This window comes from Caretta caretta, chromosome 1 (genome assembly GCF_965140235.1).
Source record: "Caretta caretta isolate rCarCar2 chromosome 1, rCarCar1.hap1, whole genome shotgun sequence".
Classification (NCBI taxonomy): domain Eukaryota; kingdom Metazoa; phylum Chordata; order Testudines; family Cheloniidae; genus Caretta; species Caretta caretta.
This window is the reverse complement of record NC_134206.1, coordinates 100,896,976-100,910,421: the sequence shown is the minus strand read 5'-3', so window position 1 is coordinate 100,910,421 and position 13,446 is coordinate 100,896,976. Positions and strand designations below refer to the sequence as shown.

General features: G+C 46.7%; 1 long non-coding RNA gene across 1 annotated transcript in view; it reads left to right on the top strand.

The window, feature by feature from the left end:
• The first annotated feature begins 5,351 nt into the window (after positions 1–5,351).
• The window catches only part of LOC125638444 (uncharacterized), a 96,958-nt gene continuing 88,863 nt past the window's right edge, over positions 5,352–13,446 (top strand). The window contains exon 1 of the long non-coding RNA XR_007357232.2: positions 5,352–5,703. This is a non-coding gene — a long non-coding RNA (uncharacterized LOC125638444). The remainder of the gene's footprint in view (positions 5,704–13,446) is intronic.

Genomic DNA, 13,446 nt, shown 5'->3' with positions numbered 1-13,446 from the left:
TGTATTGCACGTGCTTTACTGATAGATGAGAGATAACTAGAGAGCAAACACACACATACAGTGTGTAGACAGATAGGTAGATACTTTTGTACTTAAGGTCATAGCACGCCAGTGAAGAACAATAATATAAATGGTTAGGATATTTTTCTTGGTCTTGTGAGATACTGTGATTATATTCAGCAAAAACACAAGTAAAGAATGTTTCTTTTTGTTATTTAGAGTCGAATTTCAGTCAACAAATATGTGTATAAACAGGGAGGTTCTAACTATATATATCCATTTTTCATCGTCAATTTCTGCTATATTTACTCTCCTGAGTATTTTCCCACTTAAGCCAACCGGGCTAATCGCTTGAATAAAGGGAGAAGAATTGCAGGATTTGGCTTCTAATAATGAAACAATGACACATCCTACGAATATCTTTACGTGCAGAGACAGGATATGTAGATAGATAGCTAGAATGATAGATAGATTATATGCACTATATACTATGTTACATCTCGCTTCTGCAGTGAGAGCTAATCAAAATTGACTATTCCAAGCAGTTAAAATACTAATATTTATTTTGTTATAGCTTGCTGGGCCTTTCTGACACTCATGACAAATAATGCATGCAGAGTATCGAATGGTTTAATTATTAGCTATCCTGGCATAAAAATGGTGCTACAGCAAATTATTCTGGACTATATAAATATTCTCATAACATTATATTAAATATATTTATATATTATATAATGCTATGGGATTAGGTCAAAGAAACTTCTAGCAAGCTGTATAAAATATATCGCTGTATTTCAATGAGTTTCTGTGCAGAAAATGAAAACTGAGTGAAAGCTACTGTAGGAAAAAACCTTGATAAAACTATTCTATCTGTACGTAACTATTATTTGAGATTTTTTTCTCTGTTTTTATTTTTTTTAAAGCTAGCTCAGGAATTTTGAATGTGATGTCCCAATACTTGAACATGACTGGTTAAAATGTCAATAACAGTTTCACCAAAAGGTTATAGTGTTTTTTTAAAGTCAGTTTTGTTAAATGTGGTAAAGGTGAAACAGGTTGCAAAGAGTTGTTTCAAGCAGAATGACAATAACCAACATACGAAGCAGAAAAACACTCATAAATGAGAGCTCCAATCAATGGGAAAACTTATAGCTCTCTAATGAAGTTTCTTGTGAAAAGGAGGGCAACACAAAGCCACCAAGACATGAATCATTCATGGGAAATATAAAAGATAAAAGATATCTGACAATGAGCAGAATCTTGTATAGAGAGTATAAAACAAGTTTCCCCTTCTTATTTTCTGCTTTAAAACGCACAATCTCCCACTCCTAGTGTTCTCTGTCCAGTGTATAGAGTTAAAATTGACCAGTGCACGTCCTGCGCCACTTCAAAGTAATTTAGCCCAGAACGGAAGGCTTGGCGCTTGGACAATCTTCATGGTGTGTTAAGATTTCTATGGCAATTGGCAAGCAAGACGTTCCCATCTGAATATGTCTCAAAGAAAGCCACTTATTGACACTAAGTTGGCCATCATCAAAGACTTCATCTTTTCTAGGCAAAACGTGTTCCTAACAAACACTGTTTAAATCATCTACCTTTGTATTCAGATCTGTGAGACATTTCACCACACATTATTATTTGCAGAGGTTGTTCAGTTCTTTGAGAGGTAAAGCAGTGACACCAAACTTTAACAAAGTTGGAAAATTCTTGAGTGTGGGAAATTACGTGTTAAGACGTTATGGGGGCGGGTGCCTTTGATAATCACGTACAACATAGTAGCGGCATTGGCAATGAGGTATAGCTGTTACAAACTCACGCGCATGTGCACACGTGTGGCACTCTCACCACATCCACGTCCAGTTTGGTGGAAGAATATGGCTTTGGTTTCAGGGGAGAAATAGCCAGCGCTTCCTTTACACATTGTGTAGGCAGGACTGTTAAGACAAGACGCTGTCAATACACTTGGAAACATGGCCTGCTGTTGCCTCAAGGAAAATACTTCAGGTACTCCCTCGAAAGAAGGCTGGAAAGTATTCCAGGAAACACACACACGTCAACACACACAAAGTGCTACAATCCTACTCAGGCACACGGTCGTCTTGTCGTTTCCACACTAATTCCAAACCCACCTCTTCCTATCTGCCCACCTCGCTACTTATATGCCCCCGACCCCATTACCGGAGAATCTGAGCCCCTTACACCCCCCACCCCCGTATACTGACATGAACACACACACAAATACACTCACAGCGCAAGCGCCTAATCAGGCAGGGAGAAGTTCAAAGGCAGGTTCTTTGAAATTCAAACTACTGCTTTTATGGTACATCAACATGGAGCGTTAGGATTGCTATGGCAATGAGGACAGCAAAAGCAGGCTGCATTGAAAACAGTCCACCTCGATTCGAGACACTCTATTAAGATACAGTTGCATTGACCTTTCGTTTCATGCCGTGTTAGTTCAGTCAATTTTCACTTGATCAGAACCTCTCATATTTTTTTGGCTTCCATCCTACTCTTTTTGAGGCCCTTCACAATCGTGGCCGGCTTAAATAAACAAACAAACAAACAAATGGAAAGAAAGCGCCCTCCCTAGCTCCTCTTCCCCCCCCCCCTAAGCACTTTTATTTGCAGAGCGATTGTTCTTTGTTTATTTAATACAAGTACTGTGTGAATGGTGAAAAATAAACACGATGAAAAATAACCAAACAGATGATTCCTCCGAGTGAAAAAGCCCGGACTTAATAAAAGTGCGAAGCAGTCACCGTTGAATGAGAAATCCTTTGAAGTGGAACTTATTATAGGAGGAATACTTTTTGGTTGCCCTAACGACGCTGCTGAATTGAAAGGGCTCGCCTTTGTCAACGATTTGTTCTCCTTTGCTGGGATGCCCGTAGAAATTACTTACATGGGGCTGCCTTAACATGCAGCCTGCAAATCAGTAACTTCCCAGCTCAGACTTGCAGACGCCACTCTCCTAAGGACAAAAAGAAGTCAGGAGGAAAACACCCCAACCTTTCACTCAGCTTCTTTTTTGGGGGGGTTGGGAATGAGGGGAGGAGAAGGAGGTTGTGTTACAATTCGCCCCCCCCCGGCTCGCACACCCCCCTTCCCTCCATACACACCAGACCCCTCCCTCAACCAAACACACACACACACACAGAGAAAACGGGACCCAGCTTTCTCTCCATCCCAACCCAGAGTGCAGCCGGAAGAACTCCACCAGGTCTCTCGCAAGGCGCTCTCTGTACTCCCCACCCCGACCCTCTTTTTCTGCCCAGTGATTTTCCCAGGCAGAGCCATATTTAATAAGGGTCGTTTATTATGAAGGCGCTTTGAAGGGTGGCCCCTGAAGCCCTGTGTCCATTAAAAACATGGAGGTGACATTTAAACCTCGTTGTAGAGGAGCGCCGGGGTAGTTCAATGAAAGGCAACTCGTTTGTCTTAGGAGCTTGGCAACAGCCTCCCCTTCGCTCCTTTTGACCACATGGCATAACTCAGAAACAATAGTTCAAAAGTAAAATGGCACCGTGGCGTTCCCTCTCCTACAGGCACCCATCTAGCCCCAGAGAAAAGGAATGGTCCCTCGTACAATGTGCTTTTTGTGCTGGGCTCTGTCACAAGGATGCCGTTGTTTGCTTTGGAGGCTGCGCCTGTTATCCTTCCTTGCAAGTGCTTATGTTAAACAAGAGTTATAAGTCATCCAAAACAACAAACATTTTGATTTTCTTTGCCTAAAGGGCTTTCCCTGGCTATGGGCACCGTGAAAAAATAATGTACTCGCTGAGAAAGGAGCACCAGTGGTAGCCTTACGAGCACAGTGCATTAAATATTGAATGGCAGGAGGGGAAAAAAAGAGCTTGTCGAGGGGCACTCAGCCTTAAAGTCTTTCTTCAACTTTGTCGTCGGTGCCTGTTGGACTATTTAAGATGGTGTTAATTAAGGCTGCGCCTGATTCCACTAGACTCCAGCTTTGTCTCCTTGCAGAATTCCTGTCACTAGCCCTCTGCACCCAGAGCTCTCCTCACACGTCGGTTTCGCGGTGCGTGTGTCACTTCTGATTGTGAAACTGAAGAGAAACCCGCATCGTACATTGAAGAGAGCCTGGATATAGTAATCAAAGGGTATTATAGGAATATTAGGGCGGGAGTGGGGTGGGGGAGAGTGAGCGAGGGGGAAGATTGGATGGTGTTAGGTCCTGAGTTGAAGTCAAACGGCAGCAAATGGCGTAGTGGGCGCAGAAAGCCGAAGTGAATGGCTGTGTTTGCACATTTTCAAGAGCCTGTTTGGCAAACAAGAGACATGCGGGCTTAATTTGTTTCAAATTAATCGTCAGAAATGTCCCTCCCCAGATAATGGCAACAAATCTGAAAGAATGTGCTAAAGGATTCGGTGTCCCAAACAGTCCACCCCTATGCGACCATGGGCAGTCAGAGAATCAGCTCGTCTGTTGTGCAGGGAAACAGAAGAGGCTGGAGATGATTTTCAGAGTGAAAGCTGTAGGCTTGGGGTGTCACCAACTCAAAACGATCTGGGCAGTGTTTGGAATAAGTTGTTGTGGACCAGGAGAAAACGCGTTATTCCCCGCCCCCCGGACCGCGACCCGTCTTGTTTTACATAAGAAGCAATCGCGCAACCAGCGCTCCAGAGAGTTTGGAGGAACAGGGCGAGTCATCATCAAATATAAGACAGTATTGTTTCCGTGAGGCACCCTCTAAAAACCTGAACAAAACGAACTGCCAGTTTAGTGTAAACTAGTATGCTCTCACACAGTCTATAAATATCCAACCTAAATCTGAATACAGAGGTAGATGGGAGAGATATAAAGTAGACTGCAAATATAGGGCGACAGACACAGCAGCATCCCACAGCCCTATAGAATATAAAGTGTCCAGCAAAAAAGGGCTAAGTGCAGGGTTATATCCCTTGTTGGAGGAAGCACTAGACGAGGATGAAAGGGACATGCCAATCAGTCCTCCCTTTCTGAAGCATCGCCTGCGTGCTAAACAAATACAAACAGACGATGTTAGAACTCAAGGACATTTCTTTCTTCCTCTCTAACTCTGGTTTTCACACCCACAAAGGAGATAGATATTGATTGTTAAGAGAAAGGGGCACTAGAGGGTCTTTGTGCCGCGCAGAGTGCGAGAGCTGGGGCAGCTTTAGAAGAAAATAAAAAAATGCAACTAGGATCACAAACATCGGCGAGGGCTCCACTTCAAAACTAACTTTTTGTAAACTTGGTGTTTAAAAAAAGGGAGGGGGGGAGGCAAACAGGGCTAATCTGCCAAGCCCCTTCTGTCCCGCCAGAGTAGCAGGAAGGAAAAGCCAAACATGGGTCTTCAAATGAAATCGCTGGGTTTTTTTGTTTTGTTTTTTGTTTGTTTTGTTTTTTTAATTTCTGTTTCCCTCCCTCTCCTACTTTCACACAACTGGCCGTTCACTCCTTTAAGAGCTCCTAGTGGCCTTCCAAAAAGAAAGCCCTTCAAGGAAAAACGGGCACACATTCCCATTCCAGGCACCTTGCCAAAATCTTCCAAGCACCCTACCTGGCATACTAGCTTAAGTTTCTTGAAGAAGTGGGGGAAATTACAGTCGACTTGTAGTAGTTGAGACAAGTTCAGTGCTCAGCTCCCCCCTCTCGAACGAGACTCGGGATCTCTGTGGAAGGCGCCCAGTTGCGAGCCAGCCAGGCTGGAGGTTTGAGTGAGTACCCGTCAGCACTGCCTGCCTGAACTGGGGGGACTGGGCGGGATGCGCTGGGGGGCTTGGGGAGGGACCTCGCAGCCGAAGCGGGCCACGGGCCGCAGTGGAAGAGCTCAGCCGGTGCTCCGGTGTTACTGCCCGCGCTTCCTGCAAGGGGGCTGGGGCCGGCTGCTTGGGATGTTCGGGGAGCGGGTCCTGATGCTCCAGAAGTCAGCCTGGAACAGCTGTGACTTCACCTATTAGCCCCGATGTCTTTCCGAGGAGATTGGTGGAGTTAAACATCCCACAATGGGCGCTCTGGGGCGTCCCCAGCCTGACCTCTACCCGGTTTTAATAGTTTCATAGGAACTTCATTAAATCAATTACTTAGTGAGCACATCATCATTTATTGGTAATTAGCACTGAAGAGCTTGATTTTTGCAGCAGACCGCAGCCCCGGTTCCCAGCGGGGTTGGCCATGTACTACAAGCACTTTTGTTGGCTGGGTGTGTGGACTCGTGGTATTACTCGGCCGTCACACTAAGAGTGTGTGAGCCTCACGTCTTCATCCAGCGTTCCGGGGGGAAAGGACAACAGACAAGGCGCGGGCGAGGAGGCTATTCCAACCCCCACCCGTCCCCACCCAACCCCACCCAGCTAGGCAGCCCAAGGCGTGGGGCAGGGAGCGCGCGTGTCCCTCTCCCCTTCCTTCTGCTGGAGCAGAGGAAGGGGGGACAGGAGTAAGGGGACGGGAAGAGCAGGGGAAGCAATGGGAGAGGACAGAGAGGTGGCGAGAGGAAAATGGAGGGGAAAGGGAAAAGCAGGGGGGGAACAAAGCGAAGAGGGGCGAGGGAAATGGGTCATCCAGACTCAGGACGAAAGGGAACAGCGAGGGGCCCCGAGGAGCATGGAATAAGCATCGCGGCTGCAAGCCAGAGCCAGGGAGAGAGTGTGTGTCAGAAGCGAGAGCAACAGAGGAGAGAGAGAGCCCGGTGTGCGAGAGGCAAAATGGTGCTTTCTCGGCAGTGCACGTGTGTGTGTGTGTGTGTGTGTGGGCTCGCGGGTGTGTGCTCTTTCCCCTGTAAGTAGCAGATATTCTCTGGGTGTAAGCTAGTTCCCTCGGGTGTTCTGGTTTCGCTCGTGGGGAAGAGCTAACACCCTTCCCCCCAGGAATGGCACAAGGTCTCAAGAGGCTCTCCAGGCGGCGATTCTGTTTCTGATGTACCCTAGGGACCCCCCCAGCTTTCCAGGCGTTCAGCGGGACGCGCCTGCCTCTCCGGAAAGGAGAAACTTTCCGAGTGAATCAAAATTCAACTTCAAACTGCTCCGGAACAGGAGGGAAAAGGAAGGGGTTGCTGCGGGCTGCTGCAAGGAGCGGAGTGCTGGTGACAGGGGGAGGGAGGGTTAGAGGCAGGCTGTAGTCACTGCCCATGTGTGGCTGAGCCGTCTGTGTGGGGTGGGGGGTACGTGTGTTGGGCGGGGGGCGTTGGATTTCTTTGGATAGATGTTTGCATGCAAGGGCATGTAAGTGTGTGTGTTTCAGAGTAGCAGCCGTGTTAGTCTGTATTCCCAAAAAGAAAAGGAGGACTTGTGGCACTTTAGAGACTAACCCATTTATTTGAGCATGAGCTTTCGTGAGCTACAGCTCACTTCATCGTGTGTCTCTGTGTGTGTCTGTGTGTGTGTGCGTGCCAGACACTGACTCGGTGGCTGGCTCTGGGCGTGTGTTTTTACATATGTGAGCTGGGTGGTTTTGCAGGCATCTGGCTGGCTGGACGCCTGTTTTTGGCACCCACTGGGACTTTTTCTCTAAGCCTGTGCTTGTCTGTCGTTGCCATCATTGTGCGCATGTGTCTGTCGGTTTGTCTAGCCGTGCCTCTGTGTGTGTGTGTGTGTGTGTGTGTGTGTGTGTGTGTGTGTGTGTGTGCAGAGCACTTAGGAGAGCTGCCTTTCCCTCCAGCGCGGCTGGTAACCCGGAGAATTCACACGCCTTCTCAAAGCCTGGTGACACGATCGCTCAGCTCGGCCAGCCTGGCAGACACTGCTGGCGAGGAAGGAGCTGCGTTCAGCACGGAACCCCCCCCCCCCCAGCCCCGTGCATTTTAACATTTCCCTTTTTAGCAGATTGTAAAGAAAAACATATCTAGAACCTGCCACACCGCGCTACACGCAATAACATCGCCCCTTCCCCAGCCCCGGGAGCGCATCTTTCCCGTGCGCTCCTGCAAGGAGAAACGCTCAGAGGCAGGTTTAGCGTAATAGCGAGGAGGTCCGTGGTGCTGGGGGTGTATGTGGAGGGAGGCGGGGTCAGAACAAACAGCAGTATCTCAGGGGCCACAAACGTGTCCCTGGCCAGGAAAAGCCGTATTGATCTATCGTAATGCTGCATATTTCGCTCGATCTCTGCACGCTCGAAATAGACCATTGACCAACTCATAAAATAACCCACCCACCCTCGCACTAACCTGAAAAGGCGTGTTACTGAAAACCGTAGTCAATCAGAAGACTCCCGACTCAAAATCAGGTGCACCCGTAACGAGAAATATTAATTTATGAAAAATCAGATACAAAACATTTCAAAGCCGGGGCCGACAGAGCGTATACGTGTGTATATAGCCTCACCCTGCTATTAGCCACACTATTCTTCAGGTGTTGCCCATGTTGAAACGATTAATCTTTACCCATACAAGTGCTTTTTTCCCCCAGGCTGAGGAGCTCAGCCCTTAGCTACTTAAAATCGACAGGGTTAATGAGACTTTGACCTTCTTAAAACATTGCAATGAACAGGGGACGATTTTTTTTTTTTATCACTGAGGTGTGATGTAATGTTCATTATCTTTACTTTCTGACCTAATTGCTTTTAAAGCCTACTCTGACTATGAGTTGGCTGTCCAAACATTTCTTCGGTTGTATTTCATACATGACAGCTGTGTATCTAACCGCTTTATAAATATGCAGCCCGAACACCTCTTTTTCAGGGTTGCAGAGTAAAAGCCCCAGAGTCTGGTCCTAATCAAACTCCGTTTCAGAGTTCCGCCTGTCTTGAGGAACTTTGTGATCACCTCCCTGCACAGTAACAAAATCTGTGCTCTTCTGTGTATAAAACCCAATTCCTACTCGCCTTCCTCAAACTATCGCTCCAGTTAAAGGGATCTGAATCAGAAAAGCAGCATTCGATCAAGTACGGTTACATCATTATTTATTAGGAAAGAAAATACTTAAAGTAGAAATACAATAGTCATGTTAAAAATAAATATAAATATAAAGTTATATGACTGCACATATTCAGAAAATATTTCAAATGGGGGGGGGAAAATATTTTACATTATTTCCCCAAATGCAAACCAAAAGACATACATTGAGATGCTGGAATATTTGGAATATCGTTACACGGCTATTTATAACATAAAACAGAAAATACTGTACATATAAAAATGGTAAATGCTGTTTGGGAGCTGTGTATATGCCAGTATTTTAGTAGTTTCACATCATTTTTGAGGGAAATGATCAGTTTTTGGGGAAAAAATCATGGTGGATTGAAAGTAGCCAAAATATGACTTTCATTATTCACTTTGTATACGTGTTCTAATCTATTAAAATTTCAGAAGAGACTAATAATTACATATTGTTTTATTTTAATAAATGGTGAACGAAGAAGGGACAAGCCTCGCCTGACACCTTTTGTCGAAAACCCTTGGTTACAAATCCAAACGATATAATTCTCAAAACTACTATACAAACCGAAGTTACTTTGTCGAGATCGCAAGGACTGCAATGCCGAACCATTCTTTTTGTAAGGAGAATATGGTAACATGCGGTATTAACAAGGAGCGCACACGACTGCAGCCAGGGAGGGCATCATGTTCAGTGAAATAAAGTTCATTTTGCTCGAGAGCTCTTGAAAGACGAAAACATACAGCTTACAATTAAAACGCATTTTAGTGTGCTCTGTTTAAACACCAAACCTATTACCGAAGCATAAATCAGACCAAGTCTTTTAGAAGATAAAATAGTTACTGAATATTTGGCAAAGGTTTCTCCAACAGTTTCATTCAAATGTGCAAGACGACTTTCATTGAAAAGGCATTTGCAGAAACTAAACCTTTCAGACTGGCAAGAAAGGGTTATTTTTGTCTAAATCACAAAGGTGAGGTATAACAACCAAGGAGGCCTGGCCAGAATTATCCTTTAGGATCTGCTACCAGACACTTTTTGCTTCAGCTTTTGGCGTCCTGTTGCAAAGTATTACATTGCTGGGCTAGGCAAGTCCATGGAGTTGACCTTTCCAAATGCTGCGAGTTTTCACACACATCTTTCTAATTGTGGAAGTTGCAAAAACTTGAAACTATTCCTCTTCCTTGGTCCTTCGGGCATTATTTTTACGTGTGAACAACGGTATAGATCAGTTCAGCATCAGTGTTTCCAAAGAATTTTGTGGCGTTAATAGAGTTTATGCTGGTCTGATTTTATAGAGAAAGCAGGTAAAATGTTATATAGCCCAGCGCCAGAAAAGACGTTTGGCTAGAAGCCAGGAATTCAGTGTATCAAATTTCGTAAGTGAAACGAGCTAGACTGTCTCAGGACTAGGACAAAAACCAAAGCAACGCAGCAACTAACCCTTCCTTAATTCGCTGGCCACATGCACACACACCCTAGGCTGTGCGTACGCTTTCCTGTCCCTAATCCTAAATAATGTCTAAAGCGTCGCGGCGGAACCGTTCACACGCTAATGCCGTTATCCAAAGCAGGTTGTGCACGTGCCGGGAGGGTTTTATGAAAACGTCGGGCGCGAGCACTTTCAAAGCCCTGGTTTGTTTTACAGTCAATATTGGATTTTATGGTAGGTACGTTCGCCAGAAGGGCGTGCGCGCACCCCCACCTCCCCAGCCCGCCTGGCGGAGCCCTGTTTTCATATTGCTTTCGCGCCCGGTATAAACAAACTGTGCTCCGGGTTCCAAAGGCTTGAACACAACTCAGCGACCCTTTACTAACAAATTAGGTTTTAACGTTGCCTCCAAACCAGGTGGGGAATGTCTGGGAGCAAAAGTGCCAGGGTTCTGGTACACCAAAACTGCAGCTCCTGCGAGCGGGTTTTCCCCCTGGTACCTCCCCAGGTGCTGTTATAAAGATGTTATGAAACATGCAAAGGATTTCACGCAATGCTAAAGATGAACGTCTATTTTTTTTTTGGGGGGGTGTCATTTCTGCTTATTCTGGTGGTTTTCTCACCGTCTACCCCACCTCTCTGCTGAATTAACGCGTGAGTCTGCTCGCTTGCGAGCAAACTATTCCGAAGTCTGTGAAGTTAGCGCTATTACTAGAGGGAGCAAATGGGTTACATGGAGTTAATATGTATTTACTGGCCGTTTCACCACCTTACGCTTCCACCTTTAGTAAGGCACAAGGAAGGTTGGCTCCCACGCCACGCGGGTTTTTTTAAAAGGGAGATTTCAGGCAGCTCCCGGACACATTGGGTGGCTCGAAGACTAGCCCTCCGCGCTTCTCCTGTTCCCTTCCGCTCCCTGAGCCGGGAGAGCAGGTTGGAAAGTTGCGTTACGAGTAAGGAGAGATGCGGGGTTTGAGGGCAGCTGTCGAGCAGTCTCCTGCCCAGTTCTTAAACGCGAAAGGGAGTAAATTAAAATGGCAAAGTAAAATGAAATAAAAGCCGCCTTGGCTTTCTGTTAAGAGACAACAGCTAATTAAGGAATATTTTGACTCCCCCTGAAAGGCAGAGAGTCTTGGAGGCGACATAAAACTTCTTTCAAATCATGGGCAAAACCCCGAGAATTATGGACGGGCTCAAGAGTAGAGTCTTTAAAACCAAATAATTCCTGCCTCTCAAGAGGGATTTTTTTTAACGGGATTCAGGGAGTATTAAACTAAACCAACTCTTCTGAGTTAAAGTTTTCTGGTGTTTCGCCAGGAAAGAGCCCCAGCTGGTGTTTTAAACAGCACTGCCAACAGAGGCTAATTTCCAGGGACAGCCCTTGAATTTTGTTTCCTCTTCCATGCCACAGGAAAAGTCTCTCTCTAAACTGTCCATCATCCGTTCACTGGGGATCTTTGACTATTTTATGCGACTCCATCTCCCCAGTCAGAGCACAGAACAAGCTGCACAAGGATATTACTGAGCCCTGCTTTTTCCATTTACTTTGTCAGCACTTACATTTCTGTTCTCTAGTTGGCAATGTTCATATGCCAGGTGCGTTTGCCGTTTGTTATATCCTGCAGAGGTTGGAGAAATGTAACCAATTATCGGTTCTACAACTGAACCTAACCTTCATTGATTGTTAGTCGTGTCCCTGTATTATTTGACACTTAAATTCCGTGTACTTGACAATGAACCACGTTCCCATGGATACAAGCCTGGCAGAGGGGGCTCACAGGTGAAGTTTTAGGGATTCATTGATGGAACCCAACATTATTATGGTCTTAAGCAGAACACTATTAACGTCACACACACACACACACAAACCCTAAGAAGATATTTTTAAAAAATGAAAGCGAAGACCCAGTCAAGTTCCTGAGGGATAACCAAATATTGGCGCATATGCCCAAGGTACTTGGAGACCTTAATCAGTTGGAGATGTAAGGATTTAGCAGCTTTTCTTAACTATGGAACTTGTTTAAACGGTGTTTCATTTCTCCCCTTAAACCACACTAGAAACAAGAGATTCCCCCCTCCTCCCGCCTTTGCTACAGTTTTGTTTAATATTCTTCCCTAAAGTATCTATTTGTGTGATCACAACTTAACCCCCCCCCCCATATTTATGATTAGCAGAATCGTCGCCCATGATACAAATATCTTCAGGCTCATGTTCATTGGAGAAGTAAAACCGTGGCGATTTTCCTCCAGGATGCATCAACACTGAGTAAAGGCGGGCATTCAATATCCCCATCGGCGGCCCCTGTGGCTGGGGAGTCCCTGAAGCAGACCTCAGCAGAAAGAGTCCTTGGGGGCGGGGAATGGCTATTTCAGGGCAGATAGACCTGTAGTTGGTTTGGCTGGTTCTGCACAGCTGGCTTTGTTTTCACTCCCCTGTTGAATAAACCAAGTCACTCGTGGGGCAGGGCACCCCTCTCACCCAGTTGCCGAAGAAGCACGTGTTTTGCAACGCACGTGCCTGGCTGTGAGCTGGGTTCGAAATAAAAAAGAAACTGGCTTTGAAAGTCTGCTCCAGGCACAGGCCAGCGCCTGGAGAACGGGGAGCGAAAGAAAGCGAGAAAACACGGCTGGGAGGAGACAATTGCTCTCTTCCTCCCGCCCCTCACCTGAGCCGGCACGGGCACGACCAGCTGGGCCCGGCTGCTCCTTTCCCTGGCCCTGGCCGCGCTAGGGAAGGTCCAGGCACGGATCCCACCCCAGGCGGCCCAGGCGCCGAGCAAAGGGGGCTCCTGGCTCAAGAACCGCCCCCAGGCAGGGGGGCCGCAAAAGCAAACTTTCCAGAGCCGCAAGAGAGCCAGTCGCGCCGCTGTTTGGGGGGACATTGGTCCCAGCGCTTCCGAAAACCAAGGGCCAAGCCTTGCCCTCCTTACTCCCATTGCCTGGCTAGGGGCAGCTGCCTTGGGCCCAAAGGTTTTGCGCAGGCCAGGAGGGCCGGAGCGTATTCATTAATGTATAGTCCTTCCTGCTCTGCTCCCATGCCTAAATCGGGCTGCCACCTTTCCCGGCGACCCGGCCGGTGCTGCCCGAGGCGGGAGGATGCACTGGGGACCCTTCCCTTCTGCTCAGGATCCCCGGCCCTGCGCGCACCCGGCTTGCGA